The sequence below is a fragment of the Centruroides sculpturatus genome, unplaced genomic scaffold, assembly GCF_000671375.1.
Source record: "Centruroides sculpturatus isolate CEXI.00-Female unplaced genomic scaffold, Cexi_2.0 scaffold570, whole genome shotgun sequence".
Classification (NCBI taxonomy): Eukaryota; Metazoa; Arthropoda; class Arachnida; order Scorpiones; family Buthidae; genus Centruroides; species Centruroides sculpturatus.
The window spans coordinates 177632-199260 of NW_019384862.1; the positions used below are offsets into that span (position 1 = coordinate 177632).

The 21629-nt window shown below is 33.0% G+C and overlaps 1 long non-coding RNA gene across 1 annotated transcript in view; it reads left to right on the forward strand.

The window, feature by feature from the left end:
* Window positions 1-21629, forward strand: part of LOC111630692 — a 60171-nt gene that overhangs the window by 17896 nt on the left and 20646 nt on the right. Inside the window, exon 2 of the long non-coding RNA XR_002757570.1 lies at window positions 7373-7829. This is a non-coding gene — a long non-coding RNA (uncharacterized LOC111630692). The remainder of the gene's footprint in view (window positions 1-7372; window positions 7830-21629) is intronic.

Genomic DNA, 21629 nt, shown 5'->3' on the forward strand with positions numbered 1-21629 from the left:
TAAAGAAATTCCCTATTTATGATTGTGTTTAACAGAGAGTCTCACTTAGAGAATTTTTCTTATTCTTATAGCCTATAACTACATTAATTTTAAGGAATTTTTCTATATTTTAAAGCTACAAGTGCATATAAACCGTTAAATCAGTAGTATAAATTAGGGAATATAATAACAAAAATATAAGGAATCTCATCTATAATTATATCCTATTTAACGTCAGAACTAATAAGTCATTATAGAGTAATATATATAATTATATAGAACCTAATATAAATTCCATAAATATAGGAGCTAATTTAAATCCTATAGACTTAAGGAGCTAATGGAAATCTATATAACTTATTCTATAATGATTTACTGAAGAAATTCTCATTCATCATCCTGTTTACAAGTCAAAAATGACTAAGAATTAAACAATAAATTGTTTATATTATTATACCATAGCCATTAAAACAGCATAGTCATTATCTTTGATTGTATTTCTTCATTAATAATTTCTAACAAACGAACCTAACATGACAAGAAAGTTTCGTAAATAAAGACAGGTTATATGTAAAATTTTATAAATAACTAATGGAGTATAATAGATAAATAACCCATAAAAACTTTCCATAAAATTTATTTATTCATTATTCTACCTAAACATATAGAAATTCACGCGTAAGTATAATATAACAAGCTATCAGTAGCCATAGAAAATATATTCAGTTCATTTTCACCTAAGAAAATGTTATATAAAAAGTGAAATTTTATGGTAATGAAGCATGAAAAGTAAAGAAAATTCTAAAGAATAAATTAAGTAAAATTTATGGATTAAAAAATTTCTAGTATAAAATATTGAATTTTTTTTTTCTTATGGAAAAGAAGAAAAGAAGAAAAAAAAATTAAAATTGATTAAGAAAGGGAAAAAATTAAATTTATTATTCAATTAAACAAGAGTTATTTTATTTTATTTTTTAGTTTTTGGCATGAAAAATTATAAAATTTATGCTGCGTACCTACATATACATTGTTTATTCTTCTTTATTTTTATATAAAATTATATGAAATGAATTTAATCAGAATATTTTCAATAATAAAGAAAAAAACCCCAACTTTTTTTATTATTGAAACGAATTAAAATATTAAAAAAATAATAATAAAAACAAAAAAATAATCATTTTCATTTTTTATTGTTGTAACTGAATAAAATTATAACAATGGTTTCCTAACAATAATTGAAACTGATTTTTTAATACAAGATGTAAAAATTACAAAAGAAATTGTTTCAACTAGCACATGTTTTTTGCACGTGGTAATTGAAATAGACAGTTTTTATATTTAAAAAAATAAATCAATTTCTAACAATATGTAAAAAAAGTGTCTGTTTCAATTGTCACGTGATTTTTCACGTGATAATTGTAATAAACAATTTTTAAAAAAATAAATCAATTTCTAACAATACATAAAAGAATGTCTGTTTCAATTGTCACGTGTTTTTGCACGTGGTAATTGTAATAGACAATTTTTATATTTAAAAAAAATAAATCAGTTTCTAACAATACGTAAAAAAGTGTCTGTTTCAATTGTCACGTGATTTTTTGCACGTGTTAATTGTAATAGACAATTTTTATATTTAAAATAATAAATCAATTTCTAACAATACGTAAAAAAAGTGTCTGTTTCAATTGTCACGTGATTTTTTGCACGTGTTAATTGTAATAGACAATTTTTATATTTAAAAAATTAAATCAATTTCTAATAATACACGAAACTGATTTTAATAATGAAAAATACAATAAATAACTACTCAATAATTCAATTGTCACGTGTTAAAACACAATAAAATTAAATCAATTTTTAATACGAAAAATAAATGTTGCTAAAATTGTCTAATCTAATTAGCACGTGGCAATTAAAACAGGCAATTTTTACATTTTTTAAAAATCAGTTTCTAATAATAAATGATATTAATTACTTTTAATGTAAAAATTATAATAAAATTGTCTATTTCGATAACCACGTGTAAAAGTCTGTCGTAATTAAAATAAACAATTGTAATTTTTTTTATACTTAAAAATAAATTAGTTCTAATAATATAACAAACTAATTTCTTAATAAAATTTTTAAAAATATTCTTAAGACTTTCTCGTGATTTTACACGTGGAAATTGAAATAGACTATTTTTACACTCTTATATAAAAATAAATCTATTTCTAACAATAAATGAAATCGATTTTTTAATTGTTAAAATTATAATTAAATTGTCTATTTCAATTACCACGTGTAAAAGCATGTGGTAATTGAAAATAGGTCATTTTAATTTTATTTAAATCACTTTCAAACAATAAACGAAACTGATTTTTAATATAAAATTGTCTATTACAATTACCACGTGCTTTTACACGTGGCAATTGAAAACAGATAATTTTTTACCTCATTTATGTTTATCGTCCGAATTTCTGGTTGGAAAATAGTTAAAATTTTTATTCGCTTTAATTAAAAACATTAATTAATTGTATTTAATATTTTTTTTAATGAATGTAACTTTATGGTCATTTTTTTAGTACCCATAAATGTTGGATAAAAACATGTTTTTACGTTTATTTTGTAAAATTTAATGCACTTTTGTTACATTTTTTTACGCTTTTCAACCTTATAAATTTATATTTTTGTTTCTTCTTCTCTTTTTATAAATTTCTTTACAGCTAACACGTAATAACACGTAACTAATTGAAAAGAACACGAACTTTACTTGGTATTTTACATTCTTTTTTTACTTGTAGTAAAGCTAGATCATGGCATACAATTTTAATTAATTTTTAATATAAATCTCACATGCATTTTTTTGAAAAATGATCAGGTCTAGTACCTTCCTTCTGTCACCTTCATTGAGAAAGACTGATGATAGACCTACACTACAGGGTATTAAGTAGGCGTAATGTTGTTGGGGTATATAGCACATTTACTATCGTCTGGTCCTACATTAACTAACCTCCCTTTCTGATAAGTAATGGTATGATCCGAAGCCGTGCACTTCCGGTTTGTTTGGACCTAATCGATATTTAATGTCACAACTCACAAACAGCTTTAGATGGACACGAACGAGGATTTCCTAAATAGGACCGTTATACTATTAAAATATTCGTTAGAGTAATCAAATGTAAATAACTATGTTCCCTCTCCTTTGCTTTTATGTTTTGTCATTAAGGATTTCGTGTTTTTGAAAGAAGTAACTGGGCGGAGTTGATAAACATTGATGACATTTTTCTAAAACTTGAAAACAATGTTCTTTAATGGGTTTACGTTCTCGCAGCACGTTTGTTAAAGGTAGTTAACCCTATGTTACATGCACTATTTTGGGGTTTAATTTCTAAAGTTTTCTCTACTTAAAATGCTTTTTTCTATATAAATAAATAAGTATTATATTGGTTAAAATCTCAAATTTTACTGATTAAGTGCTGACATTTAACGATAGTTCTGTACTATCATCACCTCCCTTAAACAGGTTTTTTTAGAGATAAAATGCTGATTCCTAATGCATTTAAACATTTATTTGGAAGTTTTAATTAATTCGATAGGGTAAACAGTAGCTCAGATCTCACTTTAATTAAGCTATTAACTAATCTTTAATCCCCTTAATCCCACGCTCCAGTGGATTATTTTTAAAAAAAGAGCTAGAGACAGAGTATCCAGCGGGTGGGAAGAGGGTGACAGACAAAAGAAATTTCCGTTTGGTGCACGTCAATTGCTGTCCATGTGGAAAGAATGAAGCCCCCGTCTCAGTTGGCTATATTAAAAGCTACCAGTCTATTCATGACCCAGCTAGGAATCCCTGTAAAGCTTTCGACCAATGTCCAGCAGGGATAGACGTGTATGTAATTGCATTCTTCACTCCGCCGTAAGCCTGATGGATAGAGGAGTGGACTACGAAGGGCACCAACCAACTACTGCCAGCTAATAAAAGTGACCGTGTGGAATCTATCGCGTCCAGCCCATTGTCTGTCACAGTCGTGTTGCTCTCTACTACAGGCCCCGTTTCGACTGAAGGACTGCGCTGTCCCATCTCTAGCTGGGCGTGGAAGACGAATGTCGATATACGGAGTTTGGGAAATTAAACTGTGTGCCCCTATCAATCAAGAGGGTTGACTGTGGATCTCCCCCCCAGTTTCTGCGTGCTCTGGGGACGACTGTACCCCATCACGCCCTAGTAGAAGGCTCCCCCGACTTAAGTCTACTTGTTGTGCAAGCGCTGATTGGTCCCGGCTCTAGCTAGGACCCACTAGTGAAGTCTCAATCTCCAACTGGACCATTTATCAATGCCAAGGATCGTTCTGCATCCGTCGCTACTACAGCTATTTGTAGCTGCCTTTTGGGAACTTGTTGACAATAAATGGAACACCGTCTCTGTATTGGTGGAATGGGCAGCTTTTGTTACTTTGCCCTCTGAGAAATACTGCAGATAAAAACAAATTTTATTCCTCTTAACTATAAATAGGAGGGCTGAATGACAAAGGGGGGCACGTTTTCACCATTTCTGCTTTTCGCAGCCTTCCTCTTTCAGGTGGGCATGTCTTCTCTCTACCCCCTTGATTTATTTTAATATAAAACGCTTCGACACGTACAAATCACAATGGTGTCGAGTAGAAGGTTTCCTAGTAATATACCAAGTTCCCACCTCTACATGTCTAAAGGTTACACGAAAGCCACCTCCTATAATTTATTAAAGTAGCAGTCAACCATATTGGCACGAAGACTTCTGTAATTTCGGGGACGGACTGACGGGGGGGGGGTTCTAACTGGTTTTATAAATAAATCTGTGATGCAAAAGCTAAACAAGATACATTTGCTTGTTGTTAAGCGAACGTTTATTAAATTAATTAGGCTCTATCGATCGAAAAAATCACCGAGTTTCCTTATCGCTCTGATTTTTCCATCGTTAGAAATGGCAAATTTTCATAGAAAATTCTTTAAATTTATCTGATATAATTCTAGAACAGAGAAATCTTGATCTAAATTTGGAACATTTAGAGATGAATCATCGTTTTCTAAGAATAAAACTCTGATTTTTTTTCTTCTACATTTCTATTCTAGATTAATTAGAGCTTAATAATTGGATAAAATAGCCGAATTCTAGCGCTAGATAGGTTGGATTCGTATCTAGAAGCATCTAGATAGGGACATATCGATTCTGGATCCAAAATTGGGGCCATCTTCTGGTTATAGATAAAAATCTAGATCTAGAAGTGACACGGTTCTAGATATAACAGATCCTTAAATGATTGGCTCTAGATAAAATATAGACAGTTTCGATTCTCTATAACTTAATCTAAGGTTTATCTAAAGCTAGAGCCTTATCTTACACATATCTAAGCCTTAATTTACATTTACTCGAGCCTTATATATAGCTAGAGCAGAGTATTAAATATGCTCGAGCCTATTTGTGCCTTATATAAAGTTAAAGCATAATATTACACGTTAAGCCTTATATCGATTTGAACCTTATATCGAGTCTTACGTTATATTACACACCCTTCAGCCTTATGTCACTTTCCATTTGAGCCTTATATTACACCTACTTTACTTGAGCCTTATCTAAGGTTTATCTAAAGCTAGAGCCATATCTTACACATATCTAAGCCTTAATTTACATTTACTCGAGCCTTATATAAAGCTAGAGAAGAGTATTAAATGTGCTCGAGCCTATTTGTGCCTTATATAAAGTTAAAGCATAATATTACACATGTTTGAGCCTTATATTGAGTTTTACGTTATATTACACACCCTTCAGCCTTATGTCACTTTCCATTTGAGCTTTATATTATACCTACTTTACTTGAGCCTTATGTAATGATATAGCTTCGTATAAGGCTCGAGTAGGTGTGGAACGTTAGTTGAAGCGCAAATTAACAAGAAATTATCTAAAATTTAGGGTAGAACTTAAAATAAAACGTACATTTTTTAAACCAGATATCCTTGTAGATAGGCAAGAAAATAGGATTGATTCCAGATGCAAACATAGATCGATTCTAGATGCAAACATAGATTGCATCTAGCATCGATTCTTTAAATTCCAGCATAGAAGAAGAATAAGGGGGGAAAAATACGAAGATTCTAGGAGATACTGAGAACGATTGATTCAAGATACAAACATAGATTGATAGCGAATGCAAACCTGGATTGATTTTAGATACAAAAATTGATTTGTTCTAGATAAAAAAAGAACACACAGAAAACACAAGAAAAAATTCAATTCTGTACGTCTCTACAACAATCGAGGGAGTTTTATAAGTAATTTTAACGCGCCAATTCCTCCCCTATACGAGGTAAATTTACGTACAGAACGATATTATGAATTTACTGAACGATACGTCCGAATGTCTGTCTGTTGTAGAAAGGAAAAAAAAAACAGATTTCTCAAAAGGGTTTTTAGAAAAAAATATACAAAAATATATATCTTTTTTTTTTTTTACTCTACCCCAACGAGATGATGGATGCCGATACATTACTCACCACAGTATTCGCAAGCTTAATTACATTAAGAGGGTTGAACCACACCTGATACCTCTAGCAAACATTGGTTAAACACATGTTTCATGCCTCGTCAATAATTTGTCTCAAAAAATACACAAAAACTTTGACTTTCTTTCTATTTTTTTTCTTGTGATAATTATTCTTCTAAATTTCATTTGATAAATAGGAAAAATATTTATAAGAAGCAAAGCATTACTTTAAAGTAATCAGGGAGAAGAATAGAAGGTCTCTGGAGGGATGAAGGGTATTGTAATTTGAAGATAGCAAAGGGGGCACCTCTACCCCTAACTGTAGATAGTTTATTGGATTCGACTACTTTGTAATATTGATGTTCTTCGAACCAGATTGACAAGTAGAAGAGAGCCGCTTGGAGATGTATTATGTGTTTTCTTGATACTCTAGGGACAGACAAATCTTCCTTGTTTTCCCACTCTCACTCTCACTCTTCCTCTAAATTTTGCATAGTTTTAGTAGTACAACACGGGGAATATGACAAATTACCCAATAGAAAATAGGGACACAAGCGGTTTACTGTCTAGTAAATTGCTTCATCGAGTGAAAACGAATGCCATGAAGTATTTGATTTCATCCCCCCCTGTCTCTCTGTCTCTCTATCTGATCTGCAACCCGTCTGATTCCGAATTCGATTCCTGTTTTCTTTTATCTGATGAATCTTCCTCCCCTTTCTTACATTTTTCTTTTCGCTTCCTAACTCAGTTTTCGGGGGGTGTTTGGATGTCTCTGTGTTTGTTTTTTAAGATTAAACTTTAATTCTGGTGTTTATTGCGTATGAAATTTTAAATTTTAAGTGTAAGAGTTGATTTCTGTGCGCGTGATTGACTTCTAAACTTGTGTGTTTCAGAATCTACAAGCAAATAAGTGAGGCTCGTGTTAAAGAAGGTTACAAAAAGGCTGGAGAGAGGCTTCGATTCTCTAAAGAAGGCTCTGGAGAAGATTTGTAAAAGCAACATTAAAAAATAAGAAAGGCTCTTTGAAGTTAAGAAGAGCTTAATAAAGGCTCAATTTGGTCATTGATAAGAAGAACAGCTCGAGTTTAACTTTAATAAAAGGCGAAACTTATACTCAAGTTGAACATTAATAAACACTCCACACGAGTGAAGTAGAAGGCTCTAATTGAAGAGATTTAAAGAAAGAAGGCACGAAAAAGGCTCTAATTTAAATTATTTTAACGAGAAGGCATCAAGAAAGGCTACAATTGAAAAGATTTAAAGAAATAATATATCAGAAAAGCATTTGAAGATAGAAGGCACCAATAAAAAGGCTCAAATTGAAGATATTCAAAGAAATAAGGCTCGAAAGTAAGTTAAACGACATTATTATTATTATTATTTTCAATTTACAATATATTTAATTCAACTCCACCCCTCAACAACCATAAAGAGACCAAAAAATGTAAATAATTCCCCTGAAAAAAATAGAAATTCAGAGGGACGACGACACATACACACACAAAAAAAGTATATATATATATATATATATATCAAAATTCCACACACAAAAATATTTTCCCATCCCACAAAAGAAAAATATATCGTAAAGGCCAAACAATGCGAAGAGTTCGTCCGTATGTATGTGCGAGAGATCCGAGTTATATAAAAAAAAATCTATTTTAAGTGAGATGCTCAAAGTTTTACAAGCATAAAACATGCCAGTTGCACAAATTGTATTATAAACGAAAACGACTTTTTTTTTACAGAATGTATAGCTGCAGGCAATACATCCCTACCTGCTGTGAATACCTGGCATACTAGAGAGTGAATAAAAGTCGAAGTTTTTCTATCCACACAGATTGAATTATCGAAGGGAGAGAACGTGTGGAGTGTAGAAAGACTTTCACAGCTAGACTATGTAATGAGTAGCAGTAGGGGGGTTCTAATTGCTACAGTTCTCTTGGCCCGTTTTACTTCTTTCTAATGGACATAACGATTTTCTTTAACTTCCCCCCCCGTGCTAATTACTGATAAGAGCTAATGAACTGTACGTAAAAGTGTCGTTCTTGAAAACATCGTCATGGTAACCGCACGGATAAGTAAGAGGTTGAGAGTGAGAGAGTGTGTGTGTTGGGGGGGAGGGGAAATTATTTTCATTCAGGCTCTGCTTGGTTCCCCCTTTCACGAATTACCCACCCGTTTTTTGGCGTCCGTTCTTAGCGGGTTAAGTTAGTTGAGGTTTTGGCTTTGCCCCTCGTTATTGGAGGGTTTCGTTATCTGTGTCAGTTAGCTTCCTTTCTACATTGTTTTATGTGGAAGTGCTGCTTAAAGTGAGTGCGTTACGCTCTCGAGAAGTTATTTGTTGATAGCTATCACCACATTCTTCAGCTGTTAATGAGTAATTTTGGCTCGTTATAACGAGGTTTTTTTTGTGAATGTCTCTCCTCTAGAGTAGTTTGGAAGTTACTTAAACTTCCCTCCCTCGTTATAACGCTGAAATGTTTAGCATCACAGCGATTAAGATGTGTTTCGACACGTTATAAAGGGGGGTCATTAGGTATCCGAGAAAGGACCTGCAGTCGAGAGTCACGTATATAACGACATGCCTTTGATTATCTTGTTGAGAGAAGCGAAATTATTCTTTAAACTAATCCCTACTTCATATATAAATGGTGCAACACAATGACAGAGGCCATAAGTAGGGTTATGTAGGACCCATTACGAAAAGTGAATGGTTGGTAACGCCTCTCATTTATAACCAGCAAACGTTTTGACAAAATAATTAGGAAGATCAAGAACGAATAGAGGGTAGTTGGCAATTAATACAGTGGAGGGCCGGATTGAGTGCAGTGATGAGCTCGCGAGGTCACCATCTACACACCAAGGTCATACCTCAGAATCATATATTATGAGAACGAATACTACGATTTAAGCTTCCTTTTTATAGTTTTTCGTGGCTTTCCTGAAGGATCCTTTAATAAAGAACACCAAGAGCAATAGCCGCTGCCTCTTACAATCCTTAGCAAATATAGATTCTATGCCATAAATTATTGAGAAAGTGGATTCAAATTTAGTTAAAATTTAGTAAACAGTTTAGATCCATTAAGCTTATGTTAAACTAATGTCGTATATATTTAGTTATAGATTTAATTAAATTTAACTATGGACTTATAACTATGATCCTATTCGCATAAAACACCATTAATCAGGGAGGTTAGTAGTTAAATTGAGAAAGTTAGATTGGAGTTTATCAATAGAATTTGTAGAATTAGGGGGGGTCTAAAATAGTATTGTCTTAAGCTATATACTTAAGATTTAATGGTTGTATTAAGGCTCGATTTAGAGGGGAGTCTAACTTGCATGAAACTGTTAGGGTTCTATTAAGATTTAGAGGGTTTATATTAAGATTTCGGGTCTAATTTGGTTACTATTAGAGGTTTTGTTTCATTTTAAGTTAGATCTTTTATATATTTGAGTTTAAATCAAGGGGGTGAAGACTTAGCTACAAAAATTAAGCTTTAGATCCAGTTTATACGCAACCCGAAGCCATAAATCAAGCGAGCGTATCCAAAATTAGTAAAGATTAAAGAACTTGTTGATATTTGAAGGGGGGTTTTCATCTTAAGTGTGGTCATGTAGATACGAAGCTATAAATCAAGGACAGATAACGGCACCAAATTTAGTTTTAAAACTATATTACGTTATAGCGATGACGTTAGAAAGAGGAGGAAGGGAGGAGAGAGAGAGAGAGGGGGGTTATTTTTACTTATCACAGATGTGTCACATACAGCAAGATCCTTACAGGGTTACAGATATAGATAAAAATCTAACAGAAGAGAAAAAAAAATCCATTCAGATGTGAAAATCAACCAGATGGAGGTCACCTTTCGTGTGTTAAAAAAAGGAGGTGACACACAAAAAAAAAGGAGGCAGAGAGACTATTGAAAAGAATGGAGAGGGCTACCCAATAGAGAAGTCAAGTCATTGGTTGTGCATGCACACATCCGCATTATTGTCCCATGGTTTGGTTGCTAATGTCACGTTTAGCTTCGTTTAACTTAAAACGCAACACGCCAGGTGAAATTCTCCTTTTCTCTGTTTAAGGTGACATACCACCTGTTGTGAAACACACTCAATGAGAACCGGTTGCTCCCCATCACGTGATCGACGTTTGGTCCAATAGAAGAAGCGATTAGTAAAATTGTTTCTTGTAATAGCATCCAACGAAATTTAGCAAACTAATTGCTTAATGATTATTAAATTTTTCTGGATGATAACTTCATTCTCTTGTTGTCCCTATTAATCATTTTAATAATTAATATGCCACTATACCCGTGTTATACGTTTTTAAGAGGTTGTACCCTATTCTAGTAGCATTGTGGAGCATCAATTTGCCCATTGAGATTACCGTATAAATAGCCTTAATTCACGCTTACGACTAAATCGATTCGTAAATACCCAGCCTTAATTAAAACCAGATCCTGCAGGCTATCGTTCATAATCAATTTAAGAGCCTTTGGAAGCCTTTTATGGAGCTGAAATTGTCAAAATGGAATGCGATTTAGTTAAAAAGAAAGCGGGTTGTAATTAAGTTTAAAGGCTTAAATTACAGTTAAAATTAGCCTTAATGATTATCAGTTTATCGTAAAGACCCCATTAAAAATGTAAAAACGGTAACAAAATTACAAATAATTCTTTACTATTCTAGCGTGTAATTAAGGCTAAAGGCTCACGTATTAGATGATATTTTACGTTTTTAATAATAAGGCTAAGCATTTTCTAAGGTTTTAGTTCGTAAAATTTGTTTTAAAAAATCATAAAATCACTAATATTAGCCTTATTTCTAGGTATTAAGATTAGATCTTGTTAACAAGTATTTCAACTACTTGAGGCTCGATCATGTAATTAAGGCTACGTTTTTATTAATAAAAAGGCTTGATAATAAAATCTATGCATTTAATCTGATAAAATTAACAAAAAGTTTCGATAATTGTCCATAGAAGTAATTTTTGGCGTGTTTTGAGAGGTAAAATCCTTTGAAATAATAAGGCTCAAATGCTAAAATTATAGTTAAGCCTTCTCATTAGTAAAACTATAGCCTTAACTCGAGCCTGGTAATAGATTATTAAGCAATTTTTGGCGTGTTTTGTGAGGTATCATACAGTACAATCTTCTAAAAGATGCCTTCTAAAAAAATGAATTTTCTAACCTATTCAGGCTTATATTCTCGTATCTTAACTAAGCCTTATTAAGCACTTCTTATTATTAATACTATAGCCTGAATTCATCTCTTAAAACTTATTTAAAAAACGCCCAAAAAATGCGTTAAAAAGCAGTGCTTTAGAGGGAGTGTTTTCGTCCCCAAAATAATAAGAAATTACCTAAAAATTACCCCCGAAATGTCTTTTTTTTCACTTACAAGTAAAGACGAGAAGCAAAAGGAATAATTTAAATTTAAAGAAGGAGCAAAAATGTTTAAAGAATTCACACAAAATTAATCATTTTACATACACGGATCATTAATAATCGTAAAGATTCATTAAAGGGTATACGAATAATCTGGATAGGGACATTAAAGTAAAGAAAATGTCAAAAATTCTAAATTATTGAATATATAAATATATAGGTTAAGTTTGTGTTTAAAGAAATGTTTAAAGGAGGGAGGTAAAATCAATTTAGTACGTTTGTATGTCTGTATGTTTGATTGAACGTTCACACTGGGACCAACTACTAATCGCTAACGATTAAGGTTCCATCAGAAAGGATTAGGAAAACCTAAAGATTGGAGGGAGGGTTGAATTGACGTCACCTAGCAACTAACAAATTACGAAATTAGAAAAACGATCAATTTAAATCAAAAATCCTACCTCACGTGTCTATCGAATTATAAACAATTTTTTTCTATTTTAAAAAAATAAGGCACATCCCATTGGGGGTTCTATATAAAAAAAAACACACGCGCTCCTCTATAGTCATTGGTTGCCTCACTTTTTTTTTTTAATATTATTNCAACTGTTAAGTCCCTTCTTTACTAGTGTCTAAAGCATTAAAATAACACTACAAACAGTTCATAAATGTCTAAAAGTACTTTTAAAATTTTAATAATTGTAATATTTATGTATTTTTTCGTATAAAACCCTAAAAATTCCGAGAATAACTTAACTACAATACTCTTCTTTTAGTAGTATTTGAGGGCATTAAATAGAAAAATATTAGCTTTTCTATGCTCAAAAGCTCTAAAAGATCCTTATATAACGTTTTAAATAGCTCTGAAACATCTAAAAATTTAAAATATTTATATATAAAATCTTACAAAACCTTTCAAGAAAGCAGAAAACAATCAAAACGATCGACTTTAAGCATTAAAAAGCATAAAATTTAAGCGTAAATTGTGTTAATTTTATAAAAATTAACACAATTAAAATCATATTTTCTAAAAAAAATTTAACGTTTATATTAGAATTTAGTAGCTTTAAACAGCTTTATAACTTAGCATAAACAACAAATTTAAGCACATTCTTTAACTTATCAGAAATTTCAAAGAAAGTGGTCCAATAAACAACCAAAAAGAAGAAAAAAAATTGCATTTTTTTAGAATATAAAATCCTCTAAAAACATGTAAAAGTAATCCAAAATATGCACATATTTAAATATATAAATAAATATTCCAATAGGGGGGTCGAGTTCGGTCGGTTGCTTTCCAACAAAACATCAAATATAGAAATGTTTTGACCCCGTAGCCTAAGGTAAGTAATTTTTTTGATGNATTTTTATGCTGATAAATTCTAATAAATAATTATTCTAAGAAACGTAAGATGGGATTTTAATATAGAACCATTTCATCTCTACGTGAAGATTTGAGGAAATTTATGAACAAATCTTTCTTAAAAAATCAATTTTATGCGAATTCTGCATACAAAATTACGTCTTGGTACTAAAATTGGGTGTAAAAATCCTCTAAAACACCCATTAAAAAACCCCCATTGCCTACTGAAAGTATCGGGTAAGCAATGGTTAAGGGTGATAAAATTTAATTCGTTTGTGCAAAATTTCCTTACTGTAACAGAAAAATAATCACCCTTTAATTGAAATTAGGGAGGATTTTTTGGGAGAAAATCCAAAAAAAAAGAAAAAAAAATTCCACGGCAACCGAGCTTTAACCGTAGCGATTCATCGCATCCAGCAATAGATATAAAATATCTTGACCGCAAGATAGAAGAATGGTTCTAAACAAATAAAGAAAAAAAAAACCAATCCAAATAGAGGGCCTACTTGTTTGAACGAGACTAGAAAGGCGATGTTATAACCTCGACTGTAGGAGACAATCGATAATTCGTCAGATGCATTGGGAGGGCATCCAAGGGGTCGAACAGAGAAGAGAGAGAAATGAATTTTTCAGACTAGGAACCAGAGTTGCATCCCAGCATTGATCTGCAGGTTGACTTCTGGAGCAGAACCACCTTTAAATCTCTTGGGGGCTGCAACCGGAGCCATTTTAATTTCAAAAGTTTTTTTTTTTTTTTCTTTCTTTCTTCCCCTCCCTTCCTTTTCTTTTTGTCAAGTCATTCAAGACAAAGTGGAAACTTTGCTTCATCTCATATTCGTTTCTATATTACGTGTTGCGCCTGGTTTAATATATATTTTAATAAATATAAGATGTGAGGAAGGCAAAAAAAATCTTTTTTTTTTGTTTTTTTTGAAATGCTCTACGCCAAATTTTTTGACTTTGAAATAATTTTTGGGGTATGAAAATTTGTAGATTTTTGGACCTGAAGAATTTTAAAGTTAAAGTGTCTATTCTTTTGGATTTATATTAAAAAATTCTAGAATGTTGTGAAGGGGCTTTAATGAGCATTTAAAAAGTCTAGAATCTTGGGGATTAGCTTTACTGAACATCTAAAATAATCTAGAATCTTGCGAGGGAGACTTACTGAGCTTCTAAAAAATCTAGAATCTTGGGAATTAGCTTTACTGAACATCTAAAATAATCTAGAATCTTGCGAGGGAGACTTACTGAGCATCTAAAAAANAAGGGGGAGGAAACATTGTCAACATTACACCAAGGCATAATTTATATCCTGAATACGAGCCTGTTAAGCCTTATTTAAGCCCAATTTAATGGAGATCAAAATGGCCTCCATTGATAAGGCTTTCGGATAGAGAGGCTCTGAAAGGTTTAAAAACGGGTGTTGAGCCTTACAACCCCTTTATTGGAGCAGGCTTAAATAAGGCTTAATCGAAAAATCAGGCTCGTGTTGATGACACAAATTTCGTCTTGGTGTAGTGTCTACAATGTTTCCTCGCCCCTTTACTTAGTTACGTTTATTAGAGCCTTTAAAATCTTCAGAGCCTTTTTTTAAATTTGAAACTATCTACAGTATGGAAATCTCCAGCTATTCAAGGTCCTGATCTGGCTTAATCTATTCGGTAAACTCTACAACGTCCCCTCTCCCCCCGACATTTTGGCAAGTTTTAAAATTGTGACATCATCCACGGGAGGAGTAGGTGATAAAGATGTGTAATCACTTCAATTTTAGTGAATTTACATGAAAAAAGATGAACGAACACACGTCATCTTTACTTTAGTAAATTGCAGATACTCAGCAGATTAGAAAAGACCCTTATTCAGGCACGTGACAGTAGTCAGCCAATAGTAGAGGGCCCCCGAGAAGTGAAAGGTGTGGGGACGATCTCCACCGACCGCACAGGGAGGGGAGAGGTCTGTAATTTCGGAAAGTGGCCAATAAAGACATAGCTTCTCCTCCCCCTTGTAAAAGTAAAGCTTTCTGTGGGAACCATGCGAAGCAACAACACAGGGGTCACGGGGTCAAGACCCCGGTAAGGAAATTTGTCTTAGGTTTTCACATCCCCCCAATTATCAAATTGTTTTTTTTTTCTTCTTCTTCTTTCCATTCCCTCTCCCTCTCTCCCCCCTTCTTCTTAACAAAGGGAAAGGGTAAACGTTAGTTACCGTTTCTAGTATAAACAAACAAAGAAACAATACGAAGTTACGCGGAATCTCCTGTCACGTGACGGTGGAAACCATTAGGGGTAAGTCACGTGACGCGTTACCTGACAAAAGGAGCCATTTACGTCAAGATGAAAAGCCTTCCTTCCCCCGTTAAACAATCTTCAGCACTGTCACGTGATTGCGGTGCTAAAGCGAAAACAATCCACTTAATAATTTAAAGAAAGAAGGGATATAACATTGCTATTGTTATTATTATTACAAGGTTATCTACTGTGATAGCATTAGGGCCTCGGGGCATACAGGAGAAACATATATATATGAGTTATATCCCTGACACAAGTCTTGCCTTATCTCTGTGCAGTATCGCAAGTAAGTTCACCTGACTTAACTTCCTAAAGGTAGAGTATTATTAATAGCCCTTCTAAATTACAAATTACACGTAAAGGGGGGTTTAGTAAGCGTTCTAAAGGAGGTTTTAATTAATTAAACTAGTTAATCTTACTTTTAAGAGGTGTAATTTTAACAAATTTTCCATCTTTTATGGGCTCTCATACCTTGTAGACATTCTTCACCCCTCTTGGCTTCTTGATCTCCCTTCTCCCTCCTGTGTTATCTTAACTTAAAGATACTGTGATGAAAGCGTTTTGCCAGACGTCTAAACTGCGCCTTAATTTAACCAAGGCAGGCTCAATTTTAGCCTTTTTTCTTCGATCGCGATGAAGAAACGTTAATTAAACTAGCAATTTTTTTTTCTGTTGTAAAGCGTCAGGAAGGCCCCTCTGAAGGGTTGACTGTAAGGCCTTTAGAAGGGCCTGAATTGGAAAAATAAAATGAACTAAAACAGCAATTTTTCCTGTTTAAAGGAATAAAAATTAAATTTTGATCAAAATGATAGCTTTTCTGGAGAGAAGCAGTAGAAATAACTAAGAGGCCTTTGAATAGGGCCTCTTTTTATAGTTAAAATATATTATTCGAGTTAATGCTTTTAACAGTTTTGACCTAGATTCTAAATCAATACAAAGGTTAATTATAGATTAACTTTCAAATTTAATTAATTTTAAATTAAGTTTAATTACATTAAAGCTATTTTAAATTTATAAAATATATAAAATTAGCGAATTAAAAAACAAATTTAATTATCTCTAGTAACAGTAAGGCCCTTTAGAAGAGTTTTCTATAAAGCTCTTCTAGGAACCCCTTTCAGAAAATCTTTGTAAGGCCTCATCATAAAGCCTTTCTTAAAGAAACACTTATATAGGGCCTTATTAAGGCCTCTTACTTGTAAAAAATAATAAATGCATTAATGTAATTACAACGTAATTATAATTTTTTTTTTAATATTGAAAAGTCAATTAGTAATAAAAGCTCTTCTGATGCCCCCTTTCAGAAAACTTCTTATACGGCATTATCTTACTTCTAATGGGCCTTATAAAGGCCTCTTACATCAGAAATAACGAATGAGTTAATCTTATTAAGGCGTAAAGGGGTGCCTTTTCCCTTCGAACTTACTCAAACTATTAAAAACGAATTAATAAAAGGGGGAAGAATATTGTAGTGTTAGAAAACACAGAAAAATTGGAAAATTTACCTTTGATACGAGTAAATCCCTAGAAATATACCATGGAAAAAACACGTAGAATTTTAAAGAACGTTGAATAAAGAAGAATAAGCGCAAAGCCTTGTTTGGTTGTGTGTGTGTGTGTGTGTGTTGTAAAGTAAAGACGTGTTTCGAATATGTTGTCAGGAACAAAGCGCTGGATCGTGTAATTGGAGGTTGTAAAGTAATAAAACAGTTTAGAAAAGGTGCGGATGACACTTTAACCACCCGCTGTTGACTGTGAATAGTAAACGTTTATCCCAGTAAACACTACTGAATACCAAAAGGGGTGAAAGTAAAACTACAACAACACCTTCTTTACTCGAAATAAATTGTTTAAGATCCATCCTTCTTCTAGGGAAAAAAAGGGAGGGTGGGAAGAAAAAATTGTTTTCTCCCGCTCCCTTCTTAGAGGTATCCTTCTAACAATAAGGAGAAGAAAAAAAAATAATGAAAGTACCCCCACCTTTTCAACATCCCCATTGTAAATCATCATAATTTGGACAGGTCCTTGTTTTAGGGCATTTTACTGATTTTTCTGCTTCCCTTCGACGTGTGAAAAATGTATTTTTAAAGTGGTTCTGTTGTTGTATGATTCCTTTAAGGCTTCTGTTGGAGATGGTTCCTTTAAGGCTCGTTTTGTTTCTTTGTTAAGGCTATTTCTTTCTGGGCATAAGTGTGTTTTCTTAAGGCTCTTCTTGTGTTATTTGTCGAGTACACTCGTCGAGAGCCTGATATACAAGCGTTAAAAGTGCCTTGCTATGCCTCTCTTGCGTTGTATATCAAAGCTACTTCCCGTGAGCCTGGTATAAGTTTGATAAATTGTAATATTAAGGCTCTCGTATATGTCATGATTATTCTTATAATATATATTTCATAATCACTTATACTTTCAACAGGAAAGAGCCTGTAAAACTCAGTTTTCCTGAAAAACATGAAAATTGCCTTAAAGTTAAAGAAAGGGGCCTCTTATAAACCACCTATTTAATAGAGGCTTTATTGTAAGACCTTGCATAGTATGTAAACCTTTCTTCAATACATCGGCCTCAAGAAACTTGCAAGACTCTCCTGTATAAAACAAAAGAGGCCCTTTTGCATAAACTTTCTATGTTATAAGCTACAGAAGGGCCTGATATATATCAGGCCCTTCTTTAGCTCGTTTTGTACATCATTTGCTGCACTTAACACAGGCAAGAAAACCTAAAAAGTTGAAGACTTTCCCCCGCTTAAAATAGTTAGAAACTCTGTAAAGATAAAGAGGAAGGCCCTATTTGCATATACATCCCATCTAATAAATTTCAGAACCTGTTTATGATTCATGGCTCCTCCGCACGAGGTTAAAAGTGGTGACAATTTAGAAATGTAGCAGGGAGAGAAGTCTTTACAACGTTGTAACACTTCAGAATGTTTGAAGAAGGATTTAAAATTATGATTCTCGAAGGGGGGAAGGGGGAAGGTGAAGGGAAAACTGGCTCATAATGGCTACACGTGATGTAAAAGTAAAGAGCAGCCCTCATAAAGTGGGGAGAAGCCTTCTATTAAAAGAAAATTTGGAAGAAAGAGAACGTTTCTTCCTCTACTGAAAAAGCCCCCACCAAACTTTAAGTGATCCTACGATGTTTTTCAGTTTTATAGCCTTTTTTTTGGAATTAATTTGGTATTTTACGATGATTTTTTCCCGAGGAATTAACAGTATGAGGCCCATGAAAGACTTATAAGGTCTTTATAAGTGAAGACAAATAGCCTCTCATCCGTAAAATAATAGCCTAATTCCGATGAAAAATGAGCCACAGAAGGATCCATACTTCATTTATTGATCCACAATTTATTGTTCCCCTTTTTTCTGTTGTTTTCTTTGATGTAAGGCACATTCTTAAGGCATTAACTTGCCTTAAGAAGCAGGCATTAAGAAATCTTATATAATTTTAGATGTGGAAGGGCTTCAACAATTCCTCTAAGTAATTTAATTGGAGTTTTTAGAAGTTTAAAAAAAATTTATTTAAGATTATTTAACAGGCAAAAATGGCTCTTATAAATCGCTAAAATGAGCCTTATTTAATAAAATAAACAGTAAAATTAACTTTATTCCAAATACGAAAGGGCAAATATCCTTATATATAAAGAGCTTTTATAAGGCATAAACTGTGCCTTATAATAGAGGCTTCTCATTATAAATAATTAATTAAGCCTTAAATAAAGCTATAAAGGCTTTTTTAATCAATTACATATTCCCATCTATTAAAGAAAAGCCTAAAACAAACGGTGATGACTTGCAATACGGCCTTTCAAGCCTTCCATCCTAATCTGTTTCTGTTAGATGACGTGCATGGGGCCTTTCTTGTGTTTAAAAAGGCTCAAACTTAGACAGATTATCACATTTCTATGTAGAAAGGCTCTTGTTATACGATAATGTACTGATAACAGATATAGATTTTAGAATTTCTCACCTGTTGGAGCTTTTTTCAACAGGTGTGAAATCACATACCGCCCGAATTTATGACGGAAATCACAAGCAAAAAATGTATAGAAGGGCCTCATATAGTATTCTAAATTTATATTTCCTCTATAATGCATATTTTTGTGGTATTGGTGGCGATTCTTCTCTTGTCTTTCGAGAATGATATAGGAGTTTGAAACGTTATCAGGATGCCAAGTTTTCAAGAATATTTTCCCATTGTGCCTTCCAATACAAGAATTATCGTGTTAGGAACACACTTAACCAATTCTAGAAGATATATTTACCTATAGTACTCATATCTTTGCTTTTTACATCATAAAATTCCCATCAATTGTCAGTAGGGACTACATAAAACAATCCATCACAGTGGCATGAATAAGGTCGACAGTATAACTTTTCCTTCTTTTTTTCAATAGGATCTTCTTCAAATTCCTGTTTGTAGCCTTCTCCTTTCCTTTTTTTCCCCTCTTTCTTCATCTTTTTCGGAAACTATCCCTGGCCCACATTAGCATGACAGCGCCTGTTTTACTATCGATCTTCTGAGGACGATCCTGGCTTTCGGGGGTGAGGAACGTGTCCAGAAGTTGTAAGAGGGAAAGACAATTTTTTCCTGCTCGTTTTTCCCTTTCTTCTCTCGATTTCTAATCAGACAACGAAGGCTCTTGCCTGATAAATACATCACGCGGTTCCTAAGGCATTGAGCCTTAATTGAATTCGCTTCATAAGAACGATGTTCGTTATCTGAATTAGATTTCTCTTAAACATAAAAAAATATTCTAATATAGTGCCTGAAAATAAGGCTAATTAGTTATGATCAAGGCTACAGGCTAAATTATCATTTAATATTTGAACAGCGTGAATTTTAATCAGGCTTCAATCTGAATCGATATAAAACTTTTAAGACTATTCTTACATAGCTTTTCAGGCTTATACATGTTATCTAAGGCTTTCAGGCTAAATCAGTATATACATATATAATAATATTCTGAATAGTTGTAAATTTTTTATGATTAAAATAATCGATATAAAAGAATTGAGAGATACAGTAAACCTTTAAATAATAATTTAAGGCAACACTAGAGGTGTATAAACAAGTTTTAATGCTAAAGGCTAAATCAGGCTACCTATTAGGATGATTTTCTTACGCATTAACCTATTAATCCACGAGTTATATGTTTAATTCCATCACTATACAGGTTAGATCAGTTACTACTTCACTTACATTCTATAGGTTCATTCACAGATTTAAACCCCCTCCTTACAGGATCAGTTACAGATTTAAACCCCCCTCTTTACAGGATTAGTTACAGATTTAAACCCCCTCCTTACAGGATCAGTTACAGATTTAAACCCCCCTCTTTACAGGATTAGCTATAAGTTTAAACGTCTCAAACTATAAAAACATACACCCAGAAAACCGAGAGAAACACTTAAAAGAGGTCGAAACACTTAAGTAAACACATTTAAACCGTGTTCTTAATATAAAAATACACTGTTAAAGAGCATAAAACATGCAAATCATGCGTACAAAAGCAAGAAAAACTTTAAAAAAACAGAGGATAAATCAACGTTTTACGTTTTATAAGAAGGGGTGGAGAAAAAAAACCTGTGTAAGAAGACCTCCAGAGTCGTCTTAAATTTATCTAGATACGTAGAAGTTATTAAGAAACACTCCCCCTTATTACTTTTAGTACAAATTAAAATTTTAATCAAATTTTAAATATTTTTGTGCCTCATTAAACTGTAGAAGAGCATAGTAAAGGGTAGAAGAAGGGGGGGGGAGAAATTACAGAGATAGGGAATTAATCCTTTTGATAGAGGGGAAGGAGCTTTTATCGAAGATGTAATGACCTATAATGGCAATTTTAAATGTTAGAATTTCCGCTGTTTCGTTACAGGAACGGCAATTACCCAAAGGGGGGCCTAATTGTATCTTAATGAACGTCGCCCCTCTAGAAAGCGGGGGGGAGGAACCATACGTCATCGGTGGCTCCTGTTACAGGTTCGTGTCCGAATGGTCATTTGGACACGGCGATGATCGATAAGATCGCAATCCCAGCAGAAAATCCGATTTTAATGCCCTCCAACCCCTTCTGGATTCTCCATCCTCACCCGGCCTCACTCTACCCCCCCCATTAATTT